Source organism: Pinus tabuliformis, chromosome 1_2 (assembly GCF_031772625.1).
Source record: "Pinus tabuliformis cultivar Carrire ecotype Pingquan chromosome 1_2, CPIR1, whole genome shotgun sequence".
Classification (NCBI taxonomy): Eukaryota; Viridiplantae; Streptophyta; class Pinopsida; order Pinales; family Pinaceae; genus Pinus; species Pinus tabuliformis.
The window spans coordinates 1,118,803,623-1,118,825,176 of record NC_142298.1 but is presented as its reverse complement, the minus strand read 5'-3'; positions in this window follow the sequence as shown (position 1 = coordinate 1,118,825,176).

Below are 21,554 nucleotides of genomic sequence, written 5' to 3'. Positions count from 1 at the left end.
GTATATCGGCCCCACTCCTTTGTATTGCTCCAATGCGATAATGCGATGTGATATATCGCAATCACATATCGCATAGTCCCCGGCCATTGGTAAGCACTCCTTTTTATTCTGCTGATGCGATATCACGAGTTAACCTGGGCCATCGATCTGTGCGCTTGATCAAAGGTCCTCATTGACTTGCACTGATCGCTATCGTAACTGTCATATGGCCGCCTTTGATAACCTCCGCTTGCCACCGCCGATTGCGATATGCCGATCAGATATGGACCATTGATTGGCCAGATCCTACGGCTCCTGTGCATCGTTGTTCAAGCCTCCAAAAACTCTGCTTTTCACTATTTCTTCATGTTTTTTCAGGCTTGATAGTGTAATCCGCCATTTTAAAAGTTCATCCTTTGCGATTGTTTTTTATTTTTGAAGAGTTAGAGGGTATTTTGGATCCATTTTGGATCACGCCTTCCCACTGAAAAAGCTTTTGGACCACCAAAATTTGGTTTTTAAGCATCGATCAAGTGAGGATACAACTTCCTCACTTGTCCAATCTCTATCCATCTTATACTGCTTGTTTTTGAACCTTTGAGTCCGATTCTCAGGTAGTCAACATCCCCTCTGCATGTAGTTCTCACCTTCCTTTCCAGAACTGTGTCTTCCTGCAACTCGTTGAGATATTCAGGCAATAGATCATCAATAAAAGGCAACTGACTTTGCTCTTCAGGATCTTCAATCAATGAAGGTTCATATAGTCTCAAGTTCTCTACATTAACAACTGAATAGATATGCATATAAGTTAGCAAATCAAGGCAAAAAGAGTTTTCCCCAATTTTCTCAAGTATCTTGAAAGGCCCATACCTTATTGGCTTCAGCTTTTTACCTTCACCTTGCATTTTTTCTTTGCTGATGTACAATGAGACTTGATCACCAACTTGGAAGCTATGCTTAATTCGATGCTTGTCATGCCTTGCCTTGTACTTGGCCTGGCTTCTTTCCAGCTATTCCTGCACTGCCTGGTGAATTTCTTGGATCTGTTCAATGAACTTGGTTGCTTTGTCCACATCAATGTGTCCATCAACAACTATGTCTTTACTAAAGGAAAAATCCAGGGAAAATTTGGTATAAAACCAAAACAAGTCTCAAAAGGAGATATCTGAGTAGAAGAGTGCTTGGCACGATTGTAAGCATGTTGCACATAACACAAATTTTCATCCCAAAGCTTGGGATGATTGTTGCAATAGCCTTTGAACAACTGGATCACTGTCTTGTTGACAACCTCTGTTTGACCATCTGTTTGTGGATGAAATGCTGTGCTCTTCTTCAATCTGGTGTTCATCAAATCCCATAGACTTGACCAAAACTTCCCAACAAATCGGGAATCTCGATCAGATACAATAGAAGTGGGTAACCCAAAATCAACCCATACATGTTGAAAGAACAACTTCGTTGTTTGTTCAGCTATAATCTGCTTGTTACAAGGTATCAAAATACACATTTTGCTGAACCTATCCACAATAACATATACATAATCATGACCTTTTCTAGATTTTGGTAATCCCCCAACAAAGTCCTTGGAAACACTTTCCCAAGGACAAGAAGGAACTGGAAGTGGAGTGTACAAGCATAATTTTCTATTACTGGGCTTGCTTGTAGCACACATGGTACACCCTTTAATATATCTAGAAACTGTTTCATGCATTCTTGGCCAATAACAGAACCTTTGCAACTGTGCAACTGTTTTACTTACACCAAAATGACCTGATATTAGATAAGTATGTGCTTCTCAGATTATGTTAACTATTTAAGTTTGTGGAATGCATAACTTTCCCAAATGATATAAGAGTTGGTCCTTAATATGATAATCCAATTCTTCTACTTGTTTGCCATGACTTAAAGTTGCATATACATCTTTAAAATCTACATCTTGAGCATATTGTTCAATGTAGCTTTTATCCAATACTGAGTTATGCTTAAGTATAGTAGATGCATTTATGATTGGTCTTGATAGCATATCTACAACCTTATTGTGTATGCCCTTCTTATATCTGATGATAAGATGAAACTGCTGTAGAAAACCCACCCACCTATAGTGTCTTGATTGCTGTAATTTAGTTTGTGAGTGCAAATATTGAAGTGGTTGATGATCTATATGTATAATTGTTTCTTTGCCCATTAGGTAATGTTTCCACTTTTTCACACTCTGCACTAATGCATACAATTCTTTATCATATTTGGGATAATTAACTACTACAGAAGTAAATTTCTTAGAATGATAACATATGGGTTTACCATGTTGCATCAACATTTCTCCCATGGCATAGTCACTGGCATCTGTTTCAATCTCAAATGGTCGTTGAAGATCTAGCACTGCTAGTACTGGTGCTGTGCTAATTTTTTCTTTTAAGGTGTTGAAGGCTTTCTACTGTTTGCCTTCTCACTGAAACACCTTGTTCAATCCTGTCAAAGCACGTAAGGGAGCTGCAATCAAGGAAAAGTTAGCAATAAATTTTCTCCAATATTGTGTTGCTCCTAGGAAACTCCTAACATTTGTAGCAGATTTGGGTTTAGGCCAGTTCACAATGACTTCAACCTTAGAGGGATCTATCTTCAATTCACCACCCCCTACAATATGACCCAAATAATTTAAATATGTTTTGCCAAATTCACATAGATATTTTCTGTTTTCAAAACATCTAGAGTCTTCTTTACATGCTTCAAATGTTCTTCCCATGTTTTACTGAAAACAAGAATGTCATCTAAATATACAATTACAAAATCATCAATAAAAGGTCTGAGTACATCATTCATAACTCTCATGAAAGTGGCAAGAGCATTAGTTAAGCCAAAAGGCATAACCAGCCATTCATACAACCCTTGCTTTGTTTTGAAAGCAGTCTTCCATGCATCTTGTTTTGGTACTCTGACCCGATGATAGCCACTACGCAAGTCTAACTTGGAAAAGTAAACTGCTTCTTTCAGCTGATCTAATAGATCATCAATGCGAGGAAGAGGATAACGATTCTTGATCGTTATTTTATTCAATGCTCTATAATTAATGCACATCCTCCATGGACCATCTTTCTTTCTCACCAGTACGATTGGAGATCCACATGGTGATGTGCTTGGCCTTATGAACCCTTTAACGAGTAGCTCCTATACCTGATTCTTGATCTCTGCATTCTCTAAAGCGGATAACCTGTACATTCCGATGTTAGGCAATGGAGCATCTTGCTTCAAATGAATATCATGTACTATTTCCCTTTTGGGTGGCAGACCTTTAGGTTCTTGAAATAGGATATCATATTTTGAAACAACTTTAACTAAAACAACTCTCTGTTTAGCATCATAGCCTTCAAATACATTGGTCTTATCAGGGTTCTTTTCCTTTACAACCATCAGTAAAAATTTCTTGCATGAATTTACAATTCTTTTCATCTGCTCTGAATTTATGAGAGGATAGTTATTTTTGAGTTGATGAGCTCTTACAATATATTCTATTCCATCTTTTGTGAATTGATACTTATTTTCAGTTCTATAGAAAATGGATTTTCTATCATACAAGTAAGGACTTCCTAAAACAATACCACATATATCCAAGGGAACTATATCTAACTCAACCTCATCTACAAATGTTGACCCAATAACAAACCTAAGTTTACATTGTCTAGTCACTTGTAGCTTGCTTTATCACATACCAACCTAATGGATATGGCTTCTTGTGAGGTGTTGTTAGTAAGCCCAACTTCTTTACAATTGTTTCAGAAATCAAGTTTACTTGTGAACCACTATCAAATAAAGTATCAGTCTTTTGGTGCTTGGAAATAACTCTAATATGAAAAAGCTCATGTCTTTTCCTCTCATTATCTTCATTATCAATAGATTGTGCAGAATTACTTGTAGATGCCTCAGAATTTTTACCTTTTATACCTGTGGTTGTGACTGTTTTCATCACCTAAGTCTGACCCCAAGTCTTTCTAAATAGAAACAATAGTCTTCTTCTTCTTACCACCGAACTTCTTAGGTTTCAGCTTCGGATGCCAAAATCAACAGTGTTCATCATCGTGTCCATCCTTCTTGAAGTGAGTGCATGAAGGTTTGTCTTTCTATACAGTTTTTGCCTTCCTCTCCTTCCATTTCTGCTTCTTCGTTTCCTTGTTCTTGCTTATAGAGGGTTTTGATGATCCCCCAATCTCTGGGTTCACATTCTTGCCTCTAGCCTCTAGATGTGTAGCCTGAACTGATACATCATCTAGGCTAGTGGGATTAAACATGAGAATGGTGTGCCTCAAATAGCTATGCAGACCACCTATATACTTCAATAAAGTTTAAGGTGAGTTTAGAGATATGTCTAGAGTTAAAGCTCTTTTCCTAAATTCCTGGGTATAGCTTTGTACACTTTGGCCCTTTAATTGGCGAAGAGTTTGCCAACTCATCATTGCTTGCTGCATATAAGCTAGTGGATAGAATTGTTTTTTAATGGCAGAAACAAATTCATTCCAGGTAGAAAGAATTTTACCATGTCTCTTCAAATCAGCTTGTGTCTTGCCTTCCCACCACACTAGGGCAGTTCCTCCAAGGCGAAGGCTAGCTAGCTGAATCTTTCTCCTCTCTGAATCAATGTTCTACACCCTGCAATATACATCAATCTGTCTAATCCAGTTATCTAGCTTTTCTGCATTTAATTCTCCATCATAGATTGGCAAATCAAATTTCACATTTAATTTAATCACATATGTTTTCTTCTTTTTCTTTTCAGGGCTAGGAGATGAGGATGATGGAGGTGATGGTGGAGGAGATGATGGAGGAAGCTTTTCCCCTTTCCCTTTGCCCTATGGGGCATCTAGAGAAGGTTCCTTTGCTCCTTTGTCTTGTTTGGGGGTTGAAGTACTTTCACCTTGACCTTTCTTAAATTCTTGATACATCTCTTCCACCATGGCTCTCATGGTCATTAAATTGTCCACGAACTGAGATTCTAATTCTGATGGGGTTTGTTCTACCATTCTCCTCCTAGGATAGACTCTTCCAATTTCTGGATTAGCCTCAACAAGTTCTCCTTCTCCTAGTTTGAGCTTTGACCTAGTTAGCATTCAACAATCCAGCACAAGCTTGTCTAACCTTAGCAAACCTAAAGCTCTGATACCACTTGATCTGAAAATGATATCTTAGACTAATATTAAGATATTACAGACTCATGTGCTGGTTTTCCTATATTACTTAGTGCAACAGATCGATAAGATTGTGAATAATATAGACAATGAGTAGTTAGAGAAACATAATAGACAAACACACATAACACAACAAGTTTAATATGGAGTTCACCCAAAACTCTTGGGATGCGTCTCCTAGTTTAGTCTTCAGTGGCGACCTCTCTATTATGTCTTCAAGGGTAGAGTTTTACAAAAGTGAACTCAATTTGAGTCTCAACGCAACATATACAAAACAATAGGAGTTTTACTTGAAACCCTCAAGTATTTATGAGTACACAGACTCTCCCTCTCGCACTTTGTCTCCATTTTCTCTCTGTCTCAACATTGCTTGCCTCTGTCTCTATCATTTAGTGGCTTTTAAGCCAATCGACATTGTTTGTTCATTTGCTCTTCTGGGCTCTCTGGCTCCCGGTCTCTGCCCGCTAAAATCCCCTCTGAGCGTTAAGCAATCATTGCTAAATGTCTTTAGGGATGGTGGCCACTTGTTCTGCAATGGAAGGGCCATTGGTACCTTTGAAATTCCCAAAATAGTTGTTCTCTGTTTACACAGAGAAATACACAAAACACATAAAAATCTGCCCAAATGCCTTTTATCGGATCTGAAATATTACCAATTTTCCCCTTAATCCTTTCGGATCCGTCTTCGGGCGCTATTGCAAGTGATCATTGATCCAACGGTTATTATTGATTTTGGGTGGCTTACGCGCATGGAGATTACCCACCCGAAACATGTGGCTTTCTCTCTCCGGCGCCTGGCCACATGGCGAGTAGTGTATGGGCTCGAGCAGAGCTCGACCAATACCACTTACCGCCTAAGGCCCGCTCGAAATCCCGATCGTTATGTAACTCAAAATATGTGTCGCTGCATGTATAAACCCTTTTGGGTCTGTTTTATCACTCCATTCGCATTTCCTTTGATTTTTGTTTATTTAACGAAAATGCGACTTTACATAGAAAAACCCCTTTTTTCGGAACTCAAAACATATTAAATTCCATTCATAACCCCGTCAGGTTCGGCTATCGCAAGTTGCAAGTATATTGGCCTCGCTCCTTTGTATTTCTCCGATGCAATATATCGCAATCGCATATCGCATAGTCCCTGGGCCGTTGGTAAGCGCTCCTTTTTATTCTGTCGATGCGATATCATGAGTTACCCTAGGCCGTCGATTTGCATGAGTGATCGACGGTCCTCACTGACTTGCGTTGATTGCTATCGCAACTGTCATATGGCCGCCTCCGATAACCTTCGCTTGCCACCACCGATTGCAATATGCCAATCAGATCTGGACCATTGATCAGCCAGATCTGACGGCTCCTATGGATCATTGTTCAAGCCTCCGATAGCTCTGTTTTTCACTGTTTCTTCATGTTTTTTCAAGCTTGATAGTGTAATCTGCCATTTTTAAAAGTTCATCCTTTGCAATTGTTTTTTATTTTTAAGACTTAGAGGGTATTTTGGATCCATTTTGGATCAGCTCCTGACAGGGTAATACTACTCCTTGATGGTGTCCTGGAAAGAATTCCAAGTGGATGCGGCTAAAAATAGTGAGGGTGCACTCTCGTCCCTCTTCTCACAGTAGGTTTCCCACCCGTATTTCACATGGGGGGCATATTTGAGGAGTGCAAAAGAAATCTATTCTCGATTAGAAAAATCATGAATTGAAAAATATCCTTTTAGCAGATTTAACCATTTATCTACGACATCTGCATCTATCTAACCTTCAAATGCAGGGATTTCAAAGTTAACTTGTACCTTAAAGGGTGTGGCGCTTCCAGAGTGGCTGTTGGAAGGAGACATGTCGCCTATGGGTAGTCACTGAAGGATTTGGGCAAAGTTGTCCATCATCGCATTCCTATGTTGCTCGAGGGCTTATCCTAGCAATATTTTGAAACGATTTCCTACCCCCTCATCTTTATTTTCTTCCGCAATGGGAGGTCGTGAGGGTTTGTGAGGCTGGTCTTACAAAGGTTTAACCAATTCGATCCCTAACTCCTTATACCCTGACCTCGTTGGGGACATGCAAAGAAAAATAGAGAAAGAGAAAAATTCTTTGATACCACTAATTTGAACTTAAACAGGAATACAACAGAATACAAATATAACCTTAAATATAGAGTTGCAACAAAAATAACACTTCATTTCATTAATATCAAACAACATAAATACGCTTACATATAGAATGGAAATAAACTAGCTTAGGTGATGGTAGCTTATCTCTGAGAAGAGATGTGGTGGCTACATGCCTCTGAACTGTGTTACAATGAGACTCAAAGGCCTATTATTATTGAGAAATAATGGGAAACCCTAAACATCCAAAAACCTAACCCTAGGGGATGAAGCACTAAAATTGTGGGCCTCGTTTGGATAAATTGGTACATCAACTTTCTGGGGTCGTAACTTTGGTATATGATCTCTATTTGGCTGACATAATACCTCGTTTCAAAGATCTCAAAGAGGAGACTAAAAATTGGTTTGGGACCCTTTTGGTCTCTTGGTTTTCCCTAAAAATGTCTCTTAGTCCCTCAAAACGGCTTCGGAAGTTTAGGACCCGAAAAACTGCCAAAAATAGTAAGTTGAGCTACAATTAAGTAAACTAAAAAGAAACAATGGTGGGGGTCCAAGTGGAATAGGTGGGTGGCCACCTATATCCACCTAGATCAAAACATCATCAAAGTCTTACTTTCCTTGGTCTAGTTCGTTGAACCCTCCTGCTCTTGAACATGTTATACAGTCATATCATACCAAGAGACCTTCTTGAAATATTTGGAGGAATATGTTGACAACTCCTCCCCTCCTAAACTTGAAGGCTAACCCCCTCTGAGCTTCTCAACCTTTGGTGCTTTTCTCCTTGTTCTTTTTCATTGCTCTACTTCGTGCCATTATTTGAATAGACTAGGCCTTTAACCTAGACAATTTTTTCTCTCTAACTTTGAGGACATGTCCCTCATCAGAGCTACATCCCTTGGGTTTTATCAATACCATCCTGTCCTAAAATGCTACACAAAACCCTTCTTCTCCATCATAAAGACGAAGAGAAGACTCCACCAAAGTTCTAGCACCCATAGCATGTCTTTCACTTTCTATTCCAACCTCTTTTACTACATGTTTGGTGTTGGAAATAATACTGAGAGGGGGGGGGGGGGTGAATCAGTATTATCACATCAATAAAACTTTTTCATTTCCATATTCAGATTCATATATGCTACTTCCACAACTTCTTATGATTTAGTTAGTTGATCCTTAATGAGTGCATTAGAACATTATCAACCATATTAACAGTAAACAGGTGCAGTAAAATAGAACAGATCATCACACATAAGGCACACACATGAACACCATGATATAAGGCGGAAACCCAATGTGGGAGAAAACCACCTGCTGCAAGTCATCTCAATCTTCTTCTTAATAAGAAAATCCTTTTACAATATTTCTGTACGGGTGCAGTCTTATACCAGTACGCAGGCTTATACCTGCAGAGAGCTACAACTCCCATAGTTCTTGTACTAGCCGATCCATTTACTAGTACGCAGGCTGCTACCTGCTACAATGCTCCAAAGTTTTCAACTACTACTGGAAGGGAGCTACCACCCCCTTAGCTCTTGTACTAGCTAAGATACTAGTACGTAGGCGCCAGCCTACAATCTTCTCTCCTCTGGGTACCACGTTTCATACATTTTCAGACTGGATACACCTGAAGCACAACACATAATCTGAAAGGCCACGTTTCATCCAATTTTCATACTGGACCCATAAATATCATTGAAGCACATAATCAATCAATCTTCTGAATCACCCAATCACCAGATCAATACATATACAAGGATAGTATGCGTGTCAGCAATCAGATCTAGTCCATTAGATCATATAAGGATAAGTCATTATGAACTTGATCCATTCATCCATCAATACTGAAGCTAATCATAATCATTCAATCAATCACTTCTAAGAATGCTGTTATTAGAACATAATACCAGTAACCAGACATCACTTCAAAACCCAGAACACTTCAGTAAACAAAAGAAGCAGCTAAAACATATTTTAAGAAAAGTATGCAGCTTCTTCAATGGAAACCTGCGGGTATCCGCTCCTGCACCATCTATTGATCCGCGGGTATCCGCACCTGAATAGGCTTCTGACCAGCGAACCTCTGCACCTTTTCCTCGATCTACCTGCGGATCTCCGCGGTTTATCCTTCAGAGGCCTGCAGATCTCCGCGCCTGAAACGTGTCGCACCTGCGGTCCAGTATTCAAATATGCCATAGACTATCATATCTACAGATCTGATCATGCGCAAAGGAGATCTCGACCCATTAGTAGATTTGCCCTATAAAGCTCAAGTTTCTCCTTGATGTAGATCTAGATATCACTCACCAACCAGAATTTCTGATCTTGCTCTCCTTAATATATTCAACCCATAAGCATGCTCTAGCCAAATGATCTCCTTCCTCTTTTATATCCTTAGGCCTTTCACAATACCACGGTCCAAAACCATAATAACACAATACCACGGACCCGATAACCATAAGATTCTCACACGTGCGCTTTTCTCTACATGAAAGTGTGTGAAATTTTAGGACCGCACCTTTTGTTCTGTTAACCTGCGAATATGTCTGCACCTTCTAAACAGAGTACCTGTGGACCTAGCCTATGACCGCACCTATTGCACGGCGCACCTGCGAACTTCTTATTTTTTTCATTCTTTGTTGGCTGATAATCAATCTTTGCTACTACTTGTTGCACTGTGATCTATCACTTGTATGAGTTGCCATCAAGGACAACACTTTAGCCATAATGCCAATAATCTCCCCCTTTGGACTTAATGACAAAGATTACTTGTCATACTAAGGACTTGTCATTTGATTCCTTTGAGCTATCCTGCATCCCATGTATTATGTCACATCTGATATCTCTTCTGTGGATTCACTTGATTGTATATAAGTGAGATGTTCTTCTATGAGTGGGTTGCCATCAAGTACAACACATGCATCATAATGCCAACAATCTCCCCCTTTGGACTTGATGGCAACAACACCAAATCACTCTCCCCCTTTGACATCAAGGGAAAAGGGCGGACCAAGATATTCTCTTCCTTTGCTGTCCATACTCCCCCTGAGTACCTGCTGAAATCTCTGAATGAGCTCCCCCTTTGTATATGCCAAGGTGTACCAATCTGTCCATGCTACATGCTGAAATCTCTGCTCTGCTGACGTGTGTTGTTCATGCTCCCCCTGACTGTAAGCAAGGTCTGCAAAAAGATGTTCTACAAGAAGAACATGACTCTATACATCATAAATGACCTTCCTATCACCAAAGATTCATACATACATCTATCTCCCATCACAATGGTGATATACCAAGAGTTTACATATGATAACATAAGAGAATAACATCATTCATCCTAGGCATAGTGGGGAAACCAACATAGGCCGTTACATGACCTGAAGAGATCTCATCAAATGACTATAATAGATAGAGACACACTATTACATCATGAGTCTTGATATGACCTTTACAGAGACCAATCACCTAAATAAGATCATGATAAACATCAGCAAAGACACTGTATGATCTACTCCAAAGAATCGAATCATTCACATTCTATCATATGTGAGAAACACCATAGCCATCCAGATCTGCATGGACCAAGTATAATCAATTGGGAATATCTGCATCAATCAACACATGTACGAAACAACCTATTATCATATAGGTAAGAACTCATCATCATCATGTCTCCAACAATGCAAATAATCATCCATGTATCCAGCCAACAATCCTCATCCATATATGTGCCAAGAACAATAGGAATCCTGCATCATAACTGTAATATATGATCTTTATGCATATGATGACAACAACATATGAGTGACTCATCATCAAGTAAAGAAGATGTGAATTCAAGCTATGTACTTCTCCTTATCCTTATGAAGATCACCATGTAAGCACCATTAGGGAATCATCCACAAATCTGATCTAAATATCCACTATGTAACCCCAAGAATCATCTGAACAACTCATAACCATATCATAGCAAGATGAATCATTTATCCATATAAGCATCATCACCAAGGACTATTAACCATAATGCCAACAATGCATTAAAAGCATATGCTCCCCCTAAACCTGTGCCATCTGTTAGATCTGATCATGCATATATCAACAATAAGCATCAAGACATCATCATCATCAAGTTAGGATCAAAACACTTCTAAACATCTTACAAGTATCAAAACATTTCCACATGTCCTCAGCAGACTGTAACTATTAACCAATCAGATCCTTTTTCTGAGCCTGTCCCCACTGCTTTTCCTCAGACTGAGATATACGCGACTTTGCAGTGTCTAACTCGTGTATATACACGACTTCCCTTTAAGAAACTTGCATATGAGATTCAGGACACTGAAGTTTTACACTTTCAGCTCCCCCTGAGTCTGTTATGTTTGTGTTGTGCTGTGTCTCAGTACATTGTGTTGTGCCACATCTTTCTGACTGTACTTCCTTCTTCTTCCATATCTTCAAGTGTGATGATGTTTTCTCCTTTTGGTGTGATGTCCGTCCTTTGTTCCTGCATTCCTTTGCTATATGTCCAAGCTTGTTACATGCATAACATCTTACATGTTTCATATTCCTCCTGTAGCAATCAGTAGCTTTGTGACCAAACATATTGCAAGAAAAACAATATCCATTAAAGTACCTGGAATGTGATGATCTTTCTGTGTGATGATCTTGAACCATTCTTCTTCTACATCTAGCTGCAACATGTCCAAGATTATGACATTCATAACATTCAATATTATTCATCTGAGTAAATGGCTGACTATTACTTCCATAGATAGGAGTAAAAGATTTTCTTTGAAGAATCTCTTTCCTTGATTGTTGATGGGGTTGACCTCTCATCTCTCTTATCTCCTTGTTGATCATTTTAGATTTCTCTTTAGAGTTCCTTGCCTCACCTTGTGAACTAGATTCACCTTCAACATATTCATGAAAACCAAGACCAGTCTTGATAGCAGGAGACCTTTGACTACTAAGAATATCATCCAAGGCTTTAGTACTATCTTGAAATCGCAACAGTTTATCCTTTTCTTCTAATTTACCTTTCAAGATATTTACCTCAACTTGAAGTTGTTCTTCCTTTTCTAGACATTGCTTCTTCATGTCTTCTTCAGCTTTCCTTCCTTCTTCCAACTGATGCCTTAGTTTGAGAATCTCCTTTTCTTGTTCTTCATTCAAATCCTGCTGCATTTGACGAATTCTGAAGGCACATTCTCGCTGAGATTTTAAGCTGATAACTTCGTTTGCCTGTTTTTCAATAGCTTGGAGTAGATCTTTATTTTGCTTCTTTGATTCTTCAAGATCTTCCTTTAGTGAGCGGATCATGGCTTCAAGACTTTCATAGTAACTGGATCTATCTCTGAGTTTCTTGATGGTTGTGCTTCTTTCATTGACTTCATCTCTTAGTGATGTTACTTCATCCTGCAACTTTTGATATTTGTCCTTGAATAACTTCCTTACCTTGTTTCCTTCTTCTAGTTGGGCCTTTAGTTTGGTAGCTTCTTCTTTGAAGTCACATTCCCTTTTGTTCAATAGATCTTGTTGATCCCTGATTTTATCTGAAAGCCTTTTAAATTCTGCCTCTATTTGATATCTTTCTTGTTCACCCATAAGAGAAAATTCAGTTGTTTCGCTATCACTTTCATCTTTTCCAAATGGATAGATAGCTGGAACATCAGAGGATAGCAAATTCATACCTGATAGTTCATCTTCATTCTGAAATGATTCTGAATTTGATTCTGAATCTGAAGAGCTTCTTACACCTAATCCCCAATCGATTCTCCCACTGTCATAGTTCTTCTGAGATGTCTTCTTCTTCTTAGGTGCTTTCTTCTTAAGCTTCTTTCCCATTGTTCCATGGATCTCCTTCAAGCGATCAAGCTTCTACCAAAGGACCTGCTCTGATACCAATTTTTGGAAATAATACTGAGAGGGGGGGGGGGGGTGAATCAATATTATCACATCAATACACCTTTTTCATTTCCATATTCAGATTCATATATGCTACTTCCACAACTTCTTATGATTTAGTTAGTTGATCCTTAATGAGTGCATTAGAACATTATCAACCATATTAACAGTAAACAGGTGTAGTAAAATAGAACAGATCATCACACATAAGCCACACACATGAACACCATGATATAAGGCGGAAACCCAATGTGGGAGAAAACCACCTGCTGCAAGTCATCTCAATCTTCTTCTTAATAAGAAAATCCTTTTACAATATTTCTATACTGGTGCAGTCTTATACCAGTACGCAGGCTTATTCCTGCAGAGAGCTACAACTCCCATAGTTCTTGTACTAGCCGATCCATTTACTAGTATGCAGGCTGCTACCTGCTACAATGCTCCAAAGTTTTCAACTGCTACTGGAAGGGAGCTACCACCCCCTTAGCTCTTGTACTAGCTAAGATACTAGTACGTAGGCGCCATCTTACAATCTTCTCTCCTTCGGGTACCACGTTTCATACATTTTCAGACTGGATACACCTAAATCACAACACATAATCTGAAAGGCCATGTTTCATCCAATTTTCATACTGGACCCATAAATATCATTGAAGCACATAATCAATCAATCTTCTGAATCACCCAATCACCAGATCAATACATATACAAGGATAGTATGCGTGTCAGCAATCAGATCTAGTCCATCAGATCATATAAGGATAAGTCATTATGAACCTGATCCATTCATCCATCAATACTGAAGCTAATCATAATCATTCAATCAATCACTTCTCAGAATGCTGTTATCAGAACATAATACCAGTAACCAGACATCACTTCAAAACCCAGAACACTTCAGTAAACAACAGAAGCAGCTAAAACATATTTTAAGAAAAGTATGCAGCTTCTTCAATGGAAACCTGCGGGTATCCGCTCCTGCACCATCTATTGATCCACGGGTATCCGCACCTGAATAGGCTTCTGACCTGCGAGTATCCGCAGCTTACAGTCTTCTTCTCTGCGGGCATCCACACCTACGGCTGCGGGTTTCCTGCGCACCTCCGCACTGTACCCGTCTCTGGCCTGCGATCCTCCTGCAATCCTCCGCACCTACACCGATCTCTGGCCTGCGAACCTCCGCACCTTTTCCTCGATCTACCTGCGGATCTCCGTGCTTTCTCCTTCAGAGGCCTGCAGATCTCTGCGCTTTCTCCTTCAGAGGCCTGCGGATCTCCGCGCCTGAAATGTGTCGCACCTGTGATCCAATCTTCAAATATGCCATAGACTATCAGATCTACAGCTTTGATCATGCGCAAAGGAGATCTCGACCCATCAGTAGATTTTCCCTATAAAGCTCAGGTTTCTCCTTGATGTAGATCTAGATATCACTCACCAACCAGAATTTCAGATCTTACTCTCCTTAAGATATTCAACCCATAAGCATGCTCTAGCCAAATGATCTCCTTCCTCTTTTATAGCCTTAGGCCTTTCACAATACCATGGTCCAAAACCATAATAACACAATACCACGGACCCGACAACCATAAGATTCCCACACGTGCGCTTTTCTCTGCATGAAAGTGTGTGAACTTTTAGGACCGCACCTTTTGTTCTGTTAACCTGCGAATATGTCCGCACCTTCTGAACGGAGTACCTGCGGACCCAGCCTATGACCGCACCTATTGCATGACGCACCTGCGAACTTCTTATTTTCTTCATTCTTTGTGGGCTGATCATCAATCTCTGCTACTGACCTGTTGTACTGTGATCTATCACTTGTATGAGTTGCCATCAAGGACAACACTTTAGCCATAATGCCAACGTTTGGCATCATCACCAAACTCTAAATGTAATAATGAGTCCCACTTGGTAAAATTATCAAATTGTTCCCATGCTCCCGTCATATCTCTTGTGGCTCCACTATCTAGCAACCAAGCACTCACTGGTAATGTGTTTGAGGTAACGTAGGAAACAAGTGTGAACTTCATTTCAAACTTCTTGGAAAACTCCTCCTAATATTCTAGTGACGCAACTATATTTGGATGCATTCCCTTCCCCCTATTTTTCCTCTCTAGACAGTGTGAAGCATATTGTCCCATTTTATGACAGGAAAAACACTTGACCTTAGTCAAATCCTTCTTCCTGGGTTGTGAGGTTGAATCCTCACCCCAACTACTCGAATATTTTATCCTCATTTTCCAAATTTCAAGGGGAAGATTGTCATCATTCCCACATTTATGATGTCCTATAAAAGATGATTTCTCCCAAACCCCCTTCTAATTAAATTTAACGCACAATTTGTTCTAATTTGATATCTTTCCTTGTACTAGAACAATTGTTAGAGAGGTAGCCTAAGGTTTTGAGAACCTGCTTAGGGTTGTCCTTACAAGCACCTTATCTAGAATGACTACACCAATAGCTCCAAGATAATCCTGAACTTGTTGAATCCTAGTGAGGTATGTGTTGGGCCTCAAAATGGTCCCTATTTTCACTCCATTATTCACCAATATTTTCACATTTTACCTTCATGTCACCTCCATTCCACCTCCATATCATTACATTTACCTCATTATTGGGTTATAACAATGCTTTTCCAAAGTTTATTAATTCTTAACATTTTTAAGTGAATTTATGGCTAAACTTTAGAAAATAATATGCTTAAACTTATACCTAACAATTAGCATGAGTTTGTTGACATGTGTAGGCACAAAGGAAGCTTCCAGGGCATCTTTATGTGGCCTTGAATGATCAAATTCGAATTTGATAAGATAAGCTTCATGGAGAAGATCATGGACCTCATGGAGGAGATCATGGAGGATAGGGTTATGTGTCATCATTGGTTGAGAAATATGTGGGTCAAAGGAGAGAATAGTGGGTCTACATTTATGAGGTTGTTATCATAGTTTTTGTATAAATAGGAGCACCTCCTCCATTCCAAGAGGAGGACTCTTGGAGCATTGTATCCAACTTATGATGGAATAGAATAAAGCTTCATTTTACATATATTTTCATTATGTAGTTTTAGATATAAGTTGTACATATATTTCCATTATGTAGTTTTAGATATAAATTGCCTTAATTTAGTATATGGAATAGCTTGTCACTTTGTTCTTAGGAGAATTGAGCTCACTCTAGAAGGATCAAAGGAGCATGTTATTTCATATTAGATCTTATTTCATTTAGTTGCTTAGATGTTTGAGGATTTGTTTGTGATTGATGAATGAGTTTTAAATTAGAATCTTGTCAACATATGAGAGATATCCAAGGGTCTAAGTTAGACTCTCTCTCTCCATTTGATTTGCATGATAATTGAAATTCATTCTTTTGCTTTTATGTTTCAAGTATCATATGAGGAGATACCAAGAGTCTAAGTTAGGCTCTCTCTCCATTGATTTATATGGTAATTGAAATTCATTCTTTTGTGTTTATGTTTCAAGTTATTTCATTTCTTATGCTTGTGAATGAATCTTAGTTCAGTTTGGATTAGTACATGAGAGGACAATCAAGAGACTAAGTTAGTCTCTCTCTCTACTTGAATCTGAACAATAATTAAGTTCATTATCTTGTCTTCATTTCAAGTTCTTTTAGTTTCATGTAATCAATGATTTCTCTATGATACTGTAGGGAAGGACAACCAGGACCTCCTTAGTTAGGAGCCTCTTCTCTTGCATATTATATTGAATCATAAATAATTTAGCTAGACATAGGGTTAGTTGCCTACTCTTGCATATATTTTGCTGGCACCATCACAAGCTTACGAGTTTCCCTGGTCGATAATTTATGAAGCAATTTAAGTCCAATAAATTGCCCAACAGTATGATGCCACTATGTTGGATTCAGTAATCGTGGCATTCCTAAGCTTCTCCCTCAACACCATGTTTCGATTTTGATTATCACTTTAGTATAGGTTTATTACCACAGTCCACATCTCATGGGCACTATTCTTCCTTGATATGAGAGGGACGCATTATCCTTCACCCCATCCATGATGATACATCTGGATTTTAAATATTTCAATTTGTTAGTTTCCAAAGTTGTAAATTATGAAGCAATTATATATTGTGTGTTAACAAAATCCCATAGGTCATTCTCCATGAGAACCAATGTTATCCTATGGTTCTGTTAGCGCTTGGAATTCACCTAGGCTGAGATAGACAAACTCTCAAGGCTACATCAAACCATTTCACCTCGTAGCTAGCCCTACGAGGTATGAGAAGGCTCTCTCGGGTCAGATTTGATAGATCTTATAATATAATTAGGCTGACCAATTAGGATCAAAGATATTAGGCTAGTAAATTGATAAAGGGGGGTTGATTTAAAGATTTTTGGGTTTTTGGTGGCAATTGGAGGGAGTGCAATTCAGGGTGCGGGGATTGAGCACAGTTTTTGCAGGGGGATCTTTGGGGCAAGGTAGGAACTTGTGCTGATGCCTTTGGCTTGGATGAGTGATCAGGGAAGAAAGAGAGGAGGTTAAAGAGGGCAAACAAGGACTTTGAATCCTCTTTAAACAGTGGAAAACATAGATATTGAACAGAATTAAAAGCTGAGCATGGCATGCATGAATTCAAACTTTATCACTTCATCTTGTTCAATTAGCAGCAAAGAAAGAGAGATGTAACACATAAACAAACTTACAGTAACAATTAGAAGACACACCATCAACACAATTATCCACAAGAATCCACAATGAAGTCTGCAAAACCCTGGCCTTCCTTTCCTTAAATTGCAGAAGTAGATGTACAATACACAATAATGCTTTCTCCCACAAGAGCCCAACCATGAAAATGAGAAGGAGAGAGCATAATATAGACCTCCTAGACCATCTAACTCCTTTCCCCACCTCTAGGGGTCGAGCTCAGCTTCCTAGGAGCAGTTTGAACTAATTCTAAACTAAGAACTAGAAAATAGGCAGCCCAACAACTTGCCTCTATTACTTAGCTAACTCATCCATGCATTAATTTTTCACTATTTACATCAAAGAAGCTTCTAGAAGAGTAAAGAAAGATAAAACCTATCAAAGTGCCATGAAAATATTACATTCATCCATCATCTACAAGTAAAAATGGTCAACCATAGTCAAAACAGTGTTTTTTGACCGAAAATGGCAATTCTGGCAAATCTGGAAGTTCTGGTCGCGCCCCTGGAAGTTCTGGTCGCGCCCCTTTGCAGCTATTTTTGAGTGGGTTCCACTGGTCCAAATCAGGTGCAAGATGGCTCATTGGAAAGCTTGGCCTGTCTAATTTCCATCCCAAGTGGAATTTCTGAATTTGGTGTTGATTTGACCCCTCAAAAATTGATTCTCCCAAGGTCACTTTCTGCAACTCAAAAAGTGGGCAGAAAGTCATTTTTTTGATGTATTTTGAGCTTTTGGAGGCTCAAATCTCAAAATTAGGCTGCTCCCAAGTACTGGTAATTTTTCTTTTTTCATGCCCTTTCCAAAAATGCCAAGTTTTCAAAATTCCGAGCAGTCCTCCAAAATGGTCTCACCCGGGGTGAGACCAAACCGTGGGCAAAACCTGTAATTTTACCAAAAATTTCCAAAATTCTCCAAAATTTTCACATTTTGATGCTAGATCAAGGCTGATCAGTACCATGATGAGTGAGGGAGGCCTCAGCCAAGATGCGGAGTGGATTTGTCCTTTTCTTCCTCTTCCGGGCCTCCGATAGCTTTCTTTGGAGAATTTTCATTCTCGCCTTGCAAACATGTAATCTGGCGTAGTAATGTGTCCTCATGTTTCGGAGCAGCTCTTTATCATGGTTTGCCTTGTCCAACAATCTCTCCAAACGAGTAATCTCATGAATGTACCAAGTCTCCCGGTCACCGGGCAATGGGTCACCAGGCCTCCTGCGGTTTAAGCCTCTGTCACCGCGGATTCTCCATAGTTCATCTAGCTCTTTCTCCGTCTCTAGCTGTCGGTTGCGCTGCTCTAAATAAGTGATGGTCCACTGAGCCATCTCAAGCTTCCGCTGCAACACAAGGTTCTCCTCATCTCTCCGCCGGATGATCTCATCAAAATCTGAAGAGGGAGAGTGGGCATCGCGACCAGTGAAATCATCATGTGCCTCTCCAACTGCCTCATCCTCAACCATGGGCTGCTTGCCCTCTCGTACTCCCTGTGCCGATGAAGAAAGCGAGGCCCCTTCCACCTGGTGTGGAGATAACACTCGCTGCTCTGAAAATGATGAAGACGAGACCCCTTCCACTGGCTGTGGAGAAAGTACTCGTCGGGTTGCTGCAAATAAGGTCCTATGACCTCTCTGATAAGTGACCCGAGGAGAAGAAACCACATGTCTCGGAATACTAACCTCGGGCTGATGTGATGGCCCTCCCTCCTCATGAACTGCCTCTGGCTCTGGCTGTGGCTGTGTGAAGAACTCACGGGAGATAAAATCTGCCCAAGAAATGCCCTGCTGGCTCAGCTGATGAGAAACAACCAGCTGGATAAGACCATGATGACATAGGCTCCGAAGCTGCTGTGCTGGGGTCTGTCTCCGAAAGATAGAGACCATCCTCTGAGTGTCATGAAATAAGTATGCCGAGATGTTCATCATCCTCACTCTGGTGAAGTGCATCAGCATGCGGATATGACAAGAAAATACCCGTGAGAATCTCCCCTCGCATGTGAGGTAGTGCATAATGAGTCTCATGATATCTATATACTCTGCTCGGAGGAACTTGATAGGAAAGTTCCTTGACAAGTTATGCACATAGATAGGCCTGACATATGGCTCATAGTATACTAGGTCCAGCCACTTACGCTTCGGCCACACCTCACCCACATTGGGTATCCCGGTAGCCTCTGTGATAGCCTCTGGAGAAAACACAAAATTCACCCCTGCAAGGGTGACCTGCCTGTTATGGAGATGTAGGACAAACAACCGGGCCAACTCTCTGTGATGCTGAATGTGTGACAGCCTCTCACAAAACTGATAACAAGCCATATGCTGAAAACAAGATACTGCCAATGGGCAAGCCTGCAACTCTGTCAATGATGTGGGCTCTTCCCTCCTGTGGTGACCACCCTTGCCTCCCCTACGAGGCCTCTGCTGTATCTCAATCTCAGTAGATGATGACCGGTCATCACCTTGCTCATTAGTCTCGGTGGTTGACATGGTGTTATTGAGCAAGGTGGAATAAACAAGTCAAAATGACCGTTGCCCTGCCTGCAAAATGCTGTGAAGTATGCTGTTTTCAAGGGGAAACATCATGAGGGATATGTTAGGGGAGGGAATTTACATATAGGAAAGGGAAAAAATATATATATAAGCAGGGAATTCTGAAGGAAAACATCACATAATGTTAAACATGCCATCCCATCTTTCATCATTTGCAAATGAATACTGTATTAGGGAAATATGTTTTATGATCACCAAGGGAAAGGACAATATATATTTTTCATCATGATGGAAGGAAGGATGTCATGGGCATAGGGGGATAAGGCAGCATCAACTATCAACATTTAACAGGCTGCTCATTTCATTTTGTCTTTGAATGTCTATTAAGAGCATACTCTGTTTTTTATAACTTTTAAAATGGTTATTGATGCTTTTGGGAAACAGGGACTTTGTATGCTTGATCACCAAGGGAGGGAAGGGTTACTGTAATAAATTTGCAAGAAAAATGGGATATGATGTCTTGTGAGTTAGGGAGATGAGGGGATATAGAGAAATAGGTTTAAGGAGACAATAAAACCCATCACCAAAATCTGCCAAACAATTTTCATAACAACAGTCTTTCCATGGTGCTGGCAGTTTCATTTTTGCATTTGTCATTGGGAATTAGGATTTCACTGTATGTTTTGACATTGGGGATGGAAATTCAATTGCATAGGGAGTTTTGCATGAAGGGAAATGCAATTTGAATTAGGTTTTCATATGGGGAATGGATAGGGAAAAACAGAGTTTTATGGATAGAGAGATGATACCATGCTATTGAGAAACCCTAACACAGCAAAACTGTTTCCTTTGACAATTATGCAGCTGTATTTTTGATGAATTTTGTGATGACTTTAACACAGCTTTGAATCTTTGACATATACACAGCAAGATGACACTTTTCTTTATTTTTTTATAAGGCTATGCAAATGACATTTTCACTGTTTTTACAATTTCTTGTGTGCATGCCTTGTCATCACTTTTCTTTTTGTTTTTTACAATGTTTTCTTTTTTAATTTGCTGTGTATTAACGTATGCAAATTTGCTGTGTAGAGAGGGTAGGGTTTTAATCATATAACATGGGGAAAAGGTAGGGTTTATAGGGTTTGAAAGGACTAGGGTTTGCACATGATTTAGGGGTAGGATTTGTATAATATTGGGGGTAGGGTTTGAGTATTGTTTGCAAATGAGAT